Source organism: Scyliorhinus torazame, chromosome 5 (assembly GCF_047496885.1).
Source record: "Scyliorhinus torazame isolate Kashiwa2021f chromosome 5, sScyTor2.1, whole genome shotgun sequence".
Taxonomy (NCBI): Eukaryota; Metazoa; Chordata; class Chondrichthyes; order Carcharhiniformes; family Scyliorhinidae; genus Scyliorhinus; species Scyliorhinus torazame.
This window is the reverse complement of record NC_092711.1, coordinates 188,020,964-188,034,036: the sequence shown is the minus strand read 5'-3', so window position 1 is coordinate 188,034,036 and position 13,073 is coordinate 188,020,964.

The window sequence follows — 13,073 nt, the reverse complement described above, 5'->3', positions numbered from 1 at the left end:
ATGACACCGTTCCTACCCACATCGGACCCCCACCATTACTTTGCAAGAGTAAAACAACAGGCGACCATGTACGGCCTGGATGAAAAAGAGCAAGTGAAGCTCACAGTTTTAAACCTCGACCCCTCAGTCGTGGCAGCCCTTCCCGACCCACAAAATGTAGGAGGAGGCACCCTCCAAGAAATGCACACAGCGATCCTCGATGCGATCGGCTATAACAAAGGAGACCTCGCAGAAGGCCTAAACAAGTGGAGGCAGAAAAAGACTGAGCACACCACAGCGTTTGCTGGACGTTTGTGGATACATTTTACAGCGGTGTTTGGAGAGTCAGCCCGCGCCCATTTGACCCCAGATAATATGGCCAAATGGACTCGCATCCTAGTCTCTCATGCAACAGAGGCAGGACAGAGAGCTTGCGCAAATTATGACCCCTCAGACGAGGCCCACAACGAGAAATGGGTTTTAAAGAGATTGTCCCGCGCTTGGGAACAGTCCGTTCAAGGTAAAACAGCTTATGGTAGAGCAGGCAGATGCGAACATGCATCTGTTAGGACGCACCAGAACCCCGCATGGTTAAATGAGGGAAGAAATAGCCCAAATCAAACCAAATCCCAAGAGCGTTATAATTGTGGCCAATTAGGACACTACGCACAAGAGTGCAATGCGCCCCAGAAACAGCAGAGAATCCAGCAGACAGGCATCCTAAATAAGAATAGGGCAAAGCCAACTCAGTGTTAGCGCCCGTTCTGATAATGCAGATATGAATGGCACCGACTAACGGTAATCGAACTCCCCAACTTGGGTCTGCGACACCCTTTGGGACAAGTCCAGAAGACCGGTAGTGGCAGGCACAATGCGGGGACACCCTGTAAAATTTCTTTGGGACACAGGAGGGTCCCGCACCATGCTAAACTCCTCCACAATGTTTCAGCGAGACACATGGCCCACCACAGACACCATTCCTCTCAGGTTTTGCAGGGCATTTACAGCAGGGACACATCACAGCCCCAGTAGAGATTCAGATAGGGAACATTAAGACTAAGCACCCCGTAGTTCTAGTTGACCTACCCCAGACAGGCGAACACATTTTAGGTATTGATTTTATGAGCTCCCACAATCTATCATTCGATCCAGTAAACAAATGTGTGTGGAGAATGGCAAAGGCAGCACGACCCCCCGCCACGCTCACAGTTGGAGACGATGAAAATAGAATTAGCACGGTAGGAGACTTCTGTTTCGACCCTCGAGCCATTAGTCAGAATAAAGAAGTTAGGGAAGTCCTGCAGCGACACAAAGCAGCATTTGCACAGCACAAGCACAACTGTGGCAAGATCGCTGGCTAGGTGAACATTACAGGTCCCGACCCCAGACCCCAAAAGCAGTACGGTTTTCCCCAAGAAGCAGAGGGAGAAATCTCAAAAGTTATTCAGAGTCTGCTTGACCAAGGCACATGTAGCCTCAACAAACAATGCCCCAATTTGGCCCGTCAGGAAACCTGATGGATCATGGCGACTGACCATTGATTATCAGGAACTAAACAAAGTAACCCCAGTAGCAGCCCCCACCGTAGCCACGTGTCCCGAGACAATGCTCAAACAGGGACTCCAGTCAAAAGTTTTTTTCGGTTTTGGACATTAGCATTGGCTTTTGGTCCATTCCATTGGATAAAGCGTGCCAATATAAATTTGCTTTCACCTTCCAGGGACAGCAATATACATGGACGTGCCTTCCACAAGGCTTCCACAATTCCCCCTCCATTTTCCACCGACAGCTGGCAAATGGTTTAGCAAAATTTTCCCGACCCGATTGTCTGGTCCAATTTGTAGATGATTTGCTTTTACAGACGGACACAAAGGGAGAGCACATTTTGCTTCTCGCCGAACTATTAGGACTCCTTCAACAAATTGGCTGTAAAGTGAACCCCAAAAAGGCCCAGATTTTACAGGAAAAAGTGATTTACTTAGGAACAGTGATCACACATGGCAAACGCGAGATTGAGCAGAATCGAATCGACTCGATCGTCAAATTACCCCTGCCCCATAATGTCACAGCCCTCCAGTCATTCCTAGGACTGGTTGGCTACTGTAGAAACCACATTGACGGTTTTATCTAAACTTCTCAAGAAGCAGGCACCTTGGGAATGGGTTCCACAGCACAGGGATGCCGTGGATGCATTAAAACGAGCCCTCAGCACAGCCCCCGCATTACCGGTCCCAGATCCACTCTCCCCGTACGCAATTGAAGTTGCAACCACCGACCGAACACTTTCGGCCATTCTCCTCCAAACGCCATGGTCGATTAGGCCCTGTGGCATACGCCTCACGAGTATTAGATCCAGTTGAGCAAGGATTTTCTGCCTGCGAAAAGCACCTGCTCGCAGTTTTCTGGGCAGTACAATACTTCGCCTACATTACAGGACTCAACTTCATCACCATTTTAACTGAGCACACCCCAACACAACTCCTACTTGATGTAGACTTAAGGATGGCACAGTCAGCCAGATTTGCGCAGCCCATTGGACCCTTCTCTTACAGGGATGGGACATTACAGTAAAGAGCACAAAGACACACACTTTCCTCGCCGATAATTTACACTATGCAGGTACCCCACGTGAGTGTGAAATAATAACCACAAAACACAATACAGGACCCTTTGTACCAAAGTCAGCTCCCCCGAAACCAGGTACTACACCCCAGAGACGACACCCCACAGACACAGGCGCACACCTTAGAATCTATGTGGATGGCTCCTCCACAGTGTTAAACGGAAAAAGGATTACCGGTTGTGGTATTTATGTAGGGGACGCGCCCTAGAAGAAATATCGTTGAAATTGCCAGGACATTTGGGCTCACAGGCAGCAGAACTAGCAGCTGTAGCTTATATTGTAGAGCACCCCAACTCATTCCCGACCGCAGCCGACATATATTCTGACAGTTTATATGTCTGCAACAGTTTGACCGAATTCCTCCACCTGTGAGAATCTAGAGGATTTGTTTCCGCAGACGGAAAACCCCTACCCTCAGCCCCATTACTCCGGCATATCCTAAAGACAGCCAAAGATAGGAAATATGGCATTATTAAAGTCCGTAGCCACCGTCGGTCTCCCCCCCCCCCCGTAGCGTTAAGGCAGACGCCCTAGCAAAGGCAGGTTCCAAACACGGTCACTTTTGGAACCCCCCCGAAAGCGGCCCAGTACACGCGGTTCAGGTCTCACCGACCAACATTCAAGATTTAGCAAAGGCCCAAAAAGAAGACGTACAACTCAGGGAAGTTTTAAAAGGCAACTTCCCAGCCCCCTATGATAAATACAAAAACGTGTTGACAACACATGACGGTGTTATTTTAAAAGATGGAATTTATGTAATCCCCAGCCAAGACAGGAATCAAATTATTTGCCAATTCCATGACAACCATGGACATCAAGGCATTGAAGCAACACTCGCCCACCTCAGACCTCTCTGCTGATGGCCTGATTTAAAAACGAATGTGATAGAACCCTCAAGAGTATTGAAAGTCAAAGAGATCTAGGAGTACAGGTCCACAGGTCATTGAAAGGGGCAACACAGGTGGAGAAGGTAGTCAAGAAGGCATACGGCATGCTTGCCTTCATTGGCCGGGGCATTGAGTATAAGAATTGGCAAGTCATGTTGCAGCTGTATAGAACCTTAGTTAGGCCACACTTGGAGTATAGTGTTCAATTCTGGTCGCCACACTACCAGAAGGATGTGGAGGCTTTAGAGAGGGTGCAGAAGAGATTTACCAGAATGTTGCCTGGTATGGAGGGCATAAGCTATGAGGAGCGATTGAATAAACTCGGTTTGTTCTCACTGGAACAAAGGAGGTTGAGGGGAGACCTGATAGAGGTCTACAAAATTATGAGGGGCATAGACAGAGTGGATAGTCAGAGGCTTTTCCCCAGGGTAGAGGGGTCAATTACTAGGGGGCATAGGTTTAAGGTGAGAGGGGCAAGGTTTAGAGTAGATGTACGAGGCAAGTTTTTTACGCAGAGGGTAGTGGGTGCCTGGAACTCTCTACCGGAGGAGGTAGTGGAAGCAGGGACGATAGGGACATTTAAGGGGCATCTTGACAAATATATGAATAGGATGGGAATAGAAGGATACCGACCCAGGAAGTGTAGAAGATTGTAGTTTAGTCGGGCAGCATGGTCGGCACGGGCTTGGAGGGCCGAAGGGCCTGTTCCTGTGCTGTACATTTCTTTGTTCTTTGTTTCTTTGACACACTACATTGAGAACTGCTTAATCTGTGCCCAGAACAATCCGGACAGATATGCAAGGAAAGGTCAGCTTAGCCACACCCGCCCCATTAATGGCCCCTGGACGAATTTGCAAATTGATTATATAGAATTTACAGTGCAGAAGGAGGCTATTCAGCCCATCGAGCCGGCTCTTGGAAAGAGCACTCCACCTTATTCCCATAACCCAGTAACCCCACCCAACACTAAGGGCAATTTTGGACACTAAGGGCAATTTATCATGGCCAATGCACCTAACCTGCACATCTTTGGACTGTGGGAGGAAACCGGAGCACCCGGAGGAAACCCACGCACACACAGGGAGGATGTGCAGACTCCGCACAGACAATGACCCAAGCCGGAATCGAACTTGGGACCTTGGAGCTGTGAAGCAATTGTGCTATCCACAATGCTACCGTGCTGCCCTAAAGGACCCCTGCCCCCCTGCAGGAATGGTTTTAAATATGTGTTGGTGGTCATCGACGCCTTCACAAAATGGGTGGAAGCCTTTCCATCCAGAACAAACACAGCTAAAACGACAGCCAAAATCCTCACTCAGCACATCTTTACAAGATGGTGACTTCCACGCAGCATAGAGTCTGACCAAGGCTCCCATTTTACAGGACGAGTGATGAAAAAGGTCCTTACAATTTTCGGAATCAAACAAAAATTCCAAATTGCATACCACCCCCAATCAAGCGGCATAGTAGAAGGAATGAACAGGACTTTAAAAGTGAACCTCAGAAAAATGGTGCAAAACACAACAGCACCTGGGACACAGTTCTCCCCTTTGTACTGATGTTCATAAGAAACACGGTATCCACGTCAACAGGATACACCCCCCACACCCTCATGACCGGACACCCCATGAAAGGGACTGGATTTGGCCAGCCCCGCAGTCACCACCCTCACCCATGAGAAAGCAGTTCAACAGATTTCAGAGAATGTGAAAGCAGCCCAGCTTGCAGCAGCTGTTAGACTTGGGACACGCAAGAAACAAAGCAAAGTTTGCTTTGATAAAACAGTACACGCCACAGAGTTTGTAGTAGGGCAGCAAGTCATGCTATCCCTATACAACCCCAGTGCATTCCTTTCCCCCAAATTTGCCGGACCGTACTCCATCTCTGATAAAGTCAGCCCCTCTGTATATAAAATCACATATCCTAGTGGCAAGTCTGCGTGGTTCCACGTAATCCAGCTTAAGGTTTATGGCTCGCAGAACAACCATTCACACCACATCTCACTTGCAGCAGAAGATGAACATGCCCCGCCCACGAACGACCTCTTCCTATCCTCTCCCAACCAGTCCAGCCCATCCTCAGACACGACTACAACTCCATCCCCAGAGGCACGGCTCCACCTCTCCCTTCCTCCAACCAGCAGCGACAGCGATAGCGACAGCCCCAGCACACCACGCTACGATTACACCCCTGCACCAGGCCCCACTCCCAGCGACTCCGAACAAGATTCCAGCGACCCCTTTGAGATCACGTACATTAAAGCCCCTGATCTGGACCCACCGCCCGCCGATTACAGATTGCCCCCTGGCAGCTCCAAACTCGACACAAAACACTGGCACCGAGACAATTCGTTCAGGCTCATCCGGAACGATGGGATGGACCCCAATTTGCCCCAAGCAGCTTTGGCACAACTACTCCAGTCACGAGTATGGCAACCGGGAGAAGATGATGACTTAGAGTCTGACTCCCACCAAACGAGCCCATTTGCGACTCTGTTCGCTATAGAGCAATGAGGTGTCCAGATGATGGTAAAAAGGAACCAATGGAGAGTTACGGTGTCCTTTCTGATGGAACCTGCAAGATTTTTGTCATGTTTGTGTGTTACGTTAAATGTTTGTTATTGTGAATGTTGAATGTTCATTGAAAGTTTTCATGGCCCCACGACACATCTTGATGCAGTCACAACGACCCTTTTGATGCCAAATGACTGTTAGAGGAACAGGTTTGTCCGCAGACAACCAATCATAGCTACTCTTCTGCTTTGAAGGTAGAAGATAGCCACAAAAGGCAACCCCCACGCCGACCACAAATTCTTACCATTCTTGCCAGGTAACTCAGGCAGTGGAGAAACGGCACTGGTCCCCGCCCTGCCTGAGGACCCCCATCTGGTCAGCTACGCTCGGGTAGAGCACATACGGCACTGGTCACCGTCCTACCCAGGGATTCCACCCATTCTTACCCGCCGTGGCCCATACGCACCCCATTTGGGGCAGCACGGTAGCCTTGTGGATAGCACAATTGCTTCACAGCTCCAGGGTCCCAGGTTCGATTCCAGCTTGGGTCACTGTCTGTGCGGAGTCTGCACATCCTCCCCATGTGTGCGTGGGTTTCCTCCCACAGTCCAAAGATGTGCAGGTTAGGTGGATTGGCCATGATAAATTGCCCTTAGTGTCCAAAATTGCCCTTAGTGTTGGGTGGGGTTACTGGGTTATGGGGATAGGGTGGCGGTGTTGACCTTGGGTAGGGTGCTCTTTCCAAGAGCCGGTGCAGACTCGATGGGCCGAATGGCCTCCTTCTGCACTGTAAATTCTATGATAATCTATGATTTTGAACTTTAATTCAAGACTCTTTTGTTTGTTTTATGGCGACCCTTAGGTTGCTTTCCATATGCTATTTACATCCTCAAACACTGGGATAGTACATTCACCGCATTGATCGCACAGGCTGCGAGACTGCTCGCGCTGTGTCAGTATTTTTTTCTCAGATGTCTTGTCCCAAATATGTGGTTTAAAAAAAAAATGAGGGAGTCACAGATGGTGGCCAATTTAATTGGCATTAAAAGGACAGACAGACAGACATACGAGATCTTAAGCAAGATAATAACAAATATTATGCTTGTATCCACAGAAATCTGGAACCACAGAAGCCTCAAGAAAATAGAAGAAAGAAAAAAAACATGAAGACAAGCATCATGGTCTACATTTGGATATTTGCGGGATCCCTACAGTTGCGCGCGGACGCGCCCCCCCTGACCCCGACCACACAGGCCGTGACTGTTTCCCATCCCTGCCATACACTGTACCCAGAGATAGCAACTGAGACACCAACCTGGTGAGACAAATTCATTACCTGGTATTCCCTGTTCTACGTTGTAGCAGCACTATTAGGACTTGCAATACCCTGCAGTGTCGCTCAGACACTAAGACTTAGGAAATGGCAGAGGAAAGCCTCCCGCACTCCGGTATACACATTCAGTTCCCCTATTTTCGGACTTCAACAAACCCCCCACTCCCTTTAAGTGAATTAAAGTGCATCAACCGTTTTTTTTTGTGTTTATTTGTTCTAATAAAAATGTAAAACTCTGTGCTTGACTGCCAAGCCACAGAAACATGTGTTGCTGCTACTGTATAGTTTAAAATGTTGTACATGCTTTTCATTGATTAAGGATAGTTCCGTTAAGGACAGTTAGAGGTTCTGTGTTTTTATTTTGTAATGCATGCCTGAATGTCATAGCGCCCCATAGAATTTTATAATGTTGTGTGTACATAAAGTAATTTAGGTAAAAGTTCCAATCCATAGGACAGAGTAGTGTAGAGCCTGTCCTTGCTTATGGGTGCCCGACTTAGGAGGAGAACAAAGAAGATGCAGTAATATGATCCTTCACGCTTCGCATTGAGGATCACAAGGAGGGAGTGTAGCCATCTGGGATGGCCACTTCCAGAATACAAAATGGACGTTCGCAAAGACTGTAGGGAACTGTGGACAATGTTAGGAAAGCAAGCAGGCACGCAGCCTGTATGCATATTGGAAAGACAGCTCCCAGACAGAGCTGAAACTATAGGTCAATTAACATATTGATGGCCCATCTCCGGGAACAATGGAAAGACACTCAAGCAACCGATACTGCTCCAGACATCCCGGCGCCAGTTCCCCAAACCGAAAGCGCAAACAAAGCCAGGCCAACGGCCACCAAAGACACGCCCAGCCATCAGGGCACCCACCCCTTTATTGGTCAAGATCAATACCAGTGATCAAGAAGCTGCCCAATTAATTAGGGCCAGGTTTAAGGCCCGCCTAAAAGCGCGCGAAGCCCCTCCGGGTATAAGAAGAAACCCCCAAGAGAGAATCGCTCAAAGCGGAGAGACCAGTCCAACAGCTGCACCAGAAGCAGGTAAGTCCAAGGTCAACGCTCACTACCAGACGGACGACCTGAGCTGTTCTCCTGTATACCTTCGAACCCAACAGCCTCAGATCCGAACAACGGCCACTGTTCCTCTGAGTGGGCACCCAAAGCTAAGTATAGGCGTTCGCGTTAGAGATAGTTTAGTTTGTAGTACTTTGTGCATGAGTAGATATTACTGTGTGTGTAAATAAATAGTATTGACTTTGAACTAACTAACTGGTATAAGGTGTTAGTGAGGCCACACCTGGAGTATTGTGTTCAATTTTGGTCTCCTTACCTGAGAAAGGACGTAGTGGCGCTGGAGGGTGTGCAGAGGAGATTCACTAGGTTAATCCCAGAGCTGAACGGGTTGCATTTTGAGGAGAGGTTGAGTAGACTGGGACTGCACTTGTTGGAATTTAGAAGGATGAGGGGGGATCTTATAGAAACATATAAAATTATGAAGGGAATAGATAGGATAGATGTGGGCAGATGTTTCCACTGGTGGGTGAAAGCAGAACGAGGGGGCATAGCCTCAAAATAAGGGGAAGTAGACTTAGGACTGAGATTAGAAGGAACTTCTTCACCCAAAAGGTTGTGAATCTCTGGAATTCCTTGCCCAGTGAAACAGTTGAGGCTCCTTCATGAAATGTTTTTAAGATAAAGATAGATAGTTTTTTGAAGAATAAAGGGATTGAGGGTTATGGTGTTTGGGCCGGAAAGTGGAGCTGAGTCCACAAAAGATCAGCCATGATCTCATTGAATGGCGGAGCAGGCTCGAGGGGCCAGATGGCCTACTCTTGCTCCTAGTTCTTATGTTCTTATGGTGTATTGGCTCTTTGATCAGTATTCGGGTTTGAACCTTGTGGCGGTACCGAAATATACCTGGCGACTCTAAAGCAACCATAACTAGGATTAAGGAAGGCAACCATATTGACCGCCATATTCATACCTAAAGAAACAGAGCAACAATCTCCGCCTCCTGGGAGGAGCCAGCAGGCAGGGGCCTAACCGTAATACCCATATATACAATATAATACAACAGTGGTGACTACCACGTTAAGAAAATGACTCAAAGCAAATTCTATGTCGCATTTCTTAATGATTCTGTCCCTGCCACCCCTCCAACTCCCCTGGCCCTCCAGATCCCAGGGTCGATTGGTGCTTGAAGCAAACACAGACAGTTGGTGAACATGAGCTTACCTGGAAAGCAGGAACAGAGAGCGTAGGAGAGAAGGTATTGAGAAGAGATGGGGTTTACAGATGACAGGGTAAAGAAACACTAGGATCTTATCTTCCTGATTCCCCCAGATAATGCTTACTGGAATGTGCACACTGCAAAGTATTCACAGTCACAATCTCCTGCCAGTCTTACATTGTTAAGCTTTGGAGTTGTTCACATTTTCACACTGGCTTCCAGTGAGACTAAAGCAGAGCCGTGATAAGCATATGTTCAGCAGATGTACCACAAGACGGTTCATAACAGGCCGATGCTAACTGTGTTCTATGAATGTATTGAACTATAATGAAGGACTGACATTAATGTGTCATTCAGCTAATTTCATTTGCAAATCTCCTGCGAGAAACACTGGAGTTTGGAAAAATGAGAAGGAATCTCATTGAAACGTACAACATTCTGCCAGGGCTGGATGCAGGCATGTTGTTTCCTCTGGCTGAGGGGAGCGGGGGGAGAGCTAAAGCAAGGGGTCTCAGTCTCCGGAAATGGGGGAAGGTCATTTAGGACTGAGATGAAAAATGTGTTCGCTCGGAGGGTGATAATATCCTTCCTCACTAATTTTTAATAATCTTTATTGTCTCAAGTAGGCTAACATTGCAATGAAGCTACTATGGCATTGGTTTCCTCAATGCGGTTTTGTGAAGGGTAGGTCGTGCCTCACAAACCTTATTGAGTTCTTTGAGAAGGTGACCAAACAGGTGGATGAGGGTAAAGCAGTTGATGTGGTGTATATGGATTTCAGTAAAGCGTTTGATAAGGTTCCCCACGGTAGGCTACTTCAGAAAATACGTAAGCATGGGATTCAGGGAGATTTAGCAGTTTGGATCAGAAATTGGCTAGCTGGAAGAAGACAAAGGGTGGTGGTTGATGGGAAGTGTTCAGACTGGAGTCCAGTTCTTGTGGTGCACCACAAGGATCTGTTTTGGGGTCACTGCTGTTTGTCATTTTTATAAATGACCTGGAGCGGGGCGTAGAAGGATGGGTGAGTAAATTTGATGATGACACTAAAGTCGGTGGAGTTGTGGACAGTGCGAAAGGATGTTACAAGTTACAGAGGGACATAGATAAGCTGCAGCGCTGGGCTGAGAGGTGGCAAATGGAGTTTAATGCAGAAAAGTGTGAGGTGATGCATTTTGGAAGGAATAACAGGAAGACAGAGTACTGGGCTAATGGTAAGATTCTTGGCAGTGTGGATGAGCAGAGAGATCTCGGTGTCCATGTACATAGATCCCTGAAAGTTGCCACTCAGGTTGAGAGGGTTGTTAAGAAGGCGTACGGTGTGTTAGCTTTTATTGGTAGAGGGATTGAGTTTCGGAGCCATGAGGTCATGTTGCAGCTGTACAAAACTCTGGTGCGGCCGCATTTGGAGTATTGCGTGCAATTCTGGTTGCCGCATTATAGGAAGGACGTGGAAGCATTGGAAAGGGTGCAGAGGAGATTTACCAGAATGTTGCCTGGTATGGAGAGAAGATCGTATGAGGAAAGGCTGAGGGATTTGAGGCTGTTTTCGTTAGAGAGAAGAAGGTTAAGAGGTGACTTAATTGAGGCATGCAAGATGATCAGAGGATTGGATAGGGTGGACAGTGAGAGCCTTTTTCCTCAGATGGTGATGTCTAGCACGAGGGGACATAGCTTTAAATTGAGGGGAGATAGATATAGGACTGATGTCAGAGGTAGGTTCTTTACTCAGAGAGTAGTAAGGGCGTGGAATGCCCTGCCTGCAACAGTAGTGGACTCACCAACACTAAGGGCATTCAAATGGTCATTGGATAGACATATGGACGATAAGGGAATAGTGTAGATGGGCTTTAGAGTGGTTTCACAGGTCGGTGCAACATCGAGGGCCGAAGGGCCTGTACTGCGCTGTAATGTTCTATGTTCTATGTTTAACCAGCAATGCAACCCCACTGCCTTTTCATTTTTGTCTGTTCTTCCTAAACACTGAGTATCTCTGGATGTTCAATTCCCATCCACTTTATTGTGAATGCTCCGTGCAATAAGGCACAAAGACTTCAGGCTTGGCTTTTTCACATTCCTTGTCCTATTCCCACTATTTTTCACTGTGGCTGTGTTTGATTTTGGTACTTGTTTTCTCTGCCTTTCACATTTCTTATTCCCCTTTGTGTCTTTTGTTCTTTTCCGTATTTCCCCTCTCTGACTCCATGCATTGGTTCCCATCCCCCCTACCTAAACCCTCCGCAACCACTCTAGCAAATACTCAGTCTAGGACATCAGTCCCAGTCGTACCCAGAAGTATTCCGTTCTGTTTGCACTGGTCAAACCTTCCCAGAATTGGTCCCAATGTCCCAACAACCCTCTCCCTCATACCATCTCTGCAGCCATGTATTAATCTGATATATCGTGCTCTTTCTACTCTGACTAGTATGTGACACTGGTAATAATCCTGAGATCACTCCCTGTGAGGTCCTACTTATCAACTTACTTCCGAACTCCCTATTTCTGCTTTTAGGAACTCATCCCATTTTAGATCTATTTTTTGTACCAATGTGTACCATGACCACCGGCTGTTCACCCTCCCCCTTCAGAGTTTCCTGTAGCCACTCTGAGATACCCTTGATCTGAGAACCAGGGAGGCAACATACCAACCTGGAGTCCTGTTTGTGACCACCGAAATGCCTATCTATTCCCCTTACAATTCAATACCCTATAACAGTGCTCCCTCTCGTGGTGGATGTTTTGGATCTTTTCCCCAATTAACAGCGGAGCTGAGTGATGGTATAAGGTGTTGGTGAGGTGGAAGTAGAGAGTATCCCACCGGTTTATGGATTTGTGGACCAGAAGTGGTCGAAAAAGGAGGGTACATTCGCTGAAAGCTGGTTTGGAGCCTGCGACACAGGGGAAGATGGTGGAGGGTCAGGGTCTGCGTTTGCCGGCCCAGTGGTCGACGGAGCAGCTTGTGGCCTTTCTGCATAAGAAGTTTGCCCAGCGGAGAAAGAGGTACTTAGAGGACCTGGCCAGGGTGATGGATCCTATATATGTCACACTACATTCGCCCCCCTACCATCTAGCCTGGCCTTGCAAAATCCTACCAACTGTCCTGGTTTGAAACAATTCACACCTCCTTAAACTGATTATTCCTCTCTCCTGCTGCACCGTCTGGACCTGGAAAGACTTAATTACCTGCAAAGACTCACATTCAAATATCATCTTGCATCATTGATTTTATCTGTATATGTGCTTGTGGAACCCACCTCTCCACTCATCTGATGAAAGAGCTGTGCTCTGAAAGCTTGTGATTCCAAACAAACCTGTTGTTATTTAACCTGGTATTGTAAGACTTCGTACTTTGCCCACCCCAGTACAATGCCGGCATCTCGACATTCTGAATACCAATTAGTGGAAACAGCATATTCTTGTTTACCCTGTCAAAATTGTTCATAATTTTTAAAGGTGAAGAATTAGCTTTTAAAGAATGAGACAATAACTCTCCACCTGTTCAATATG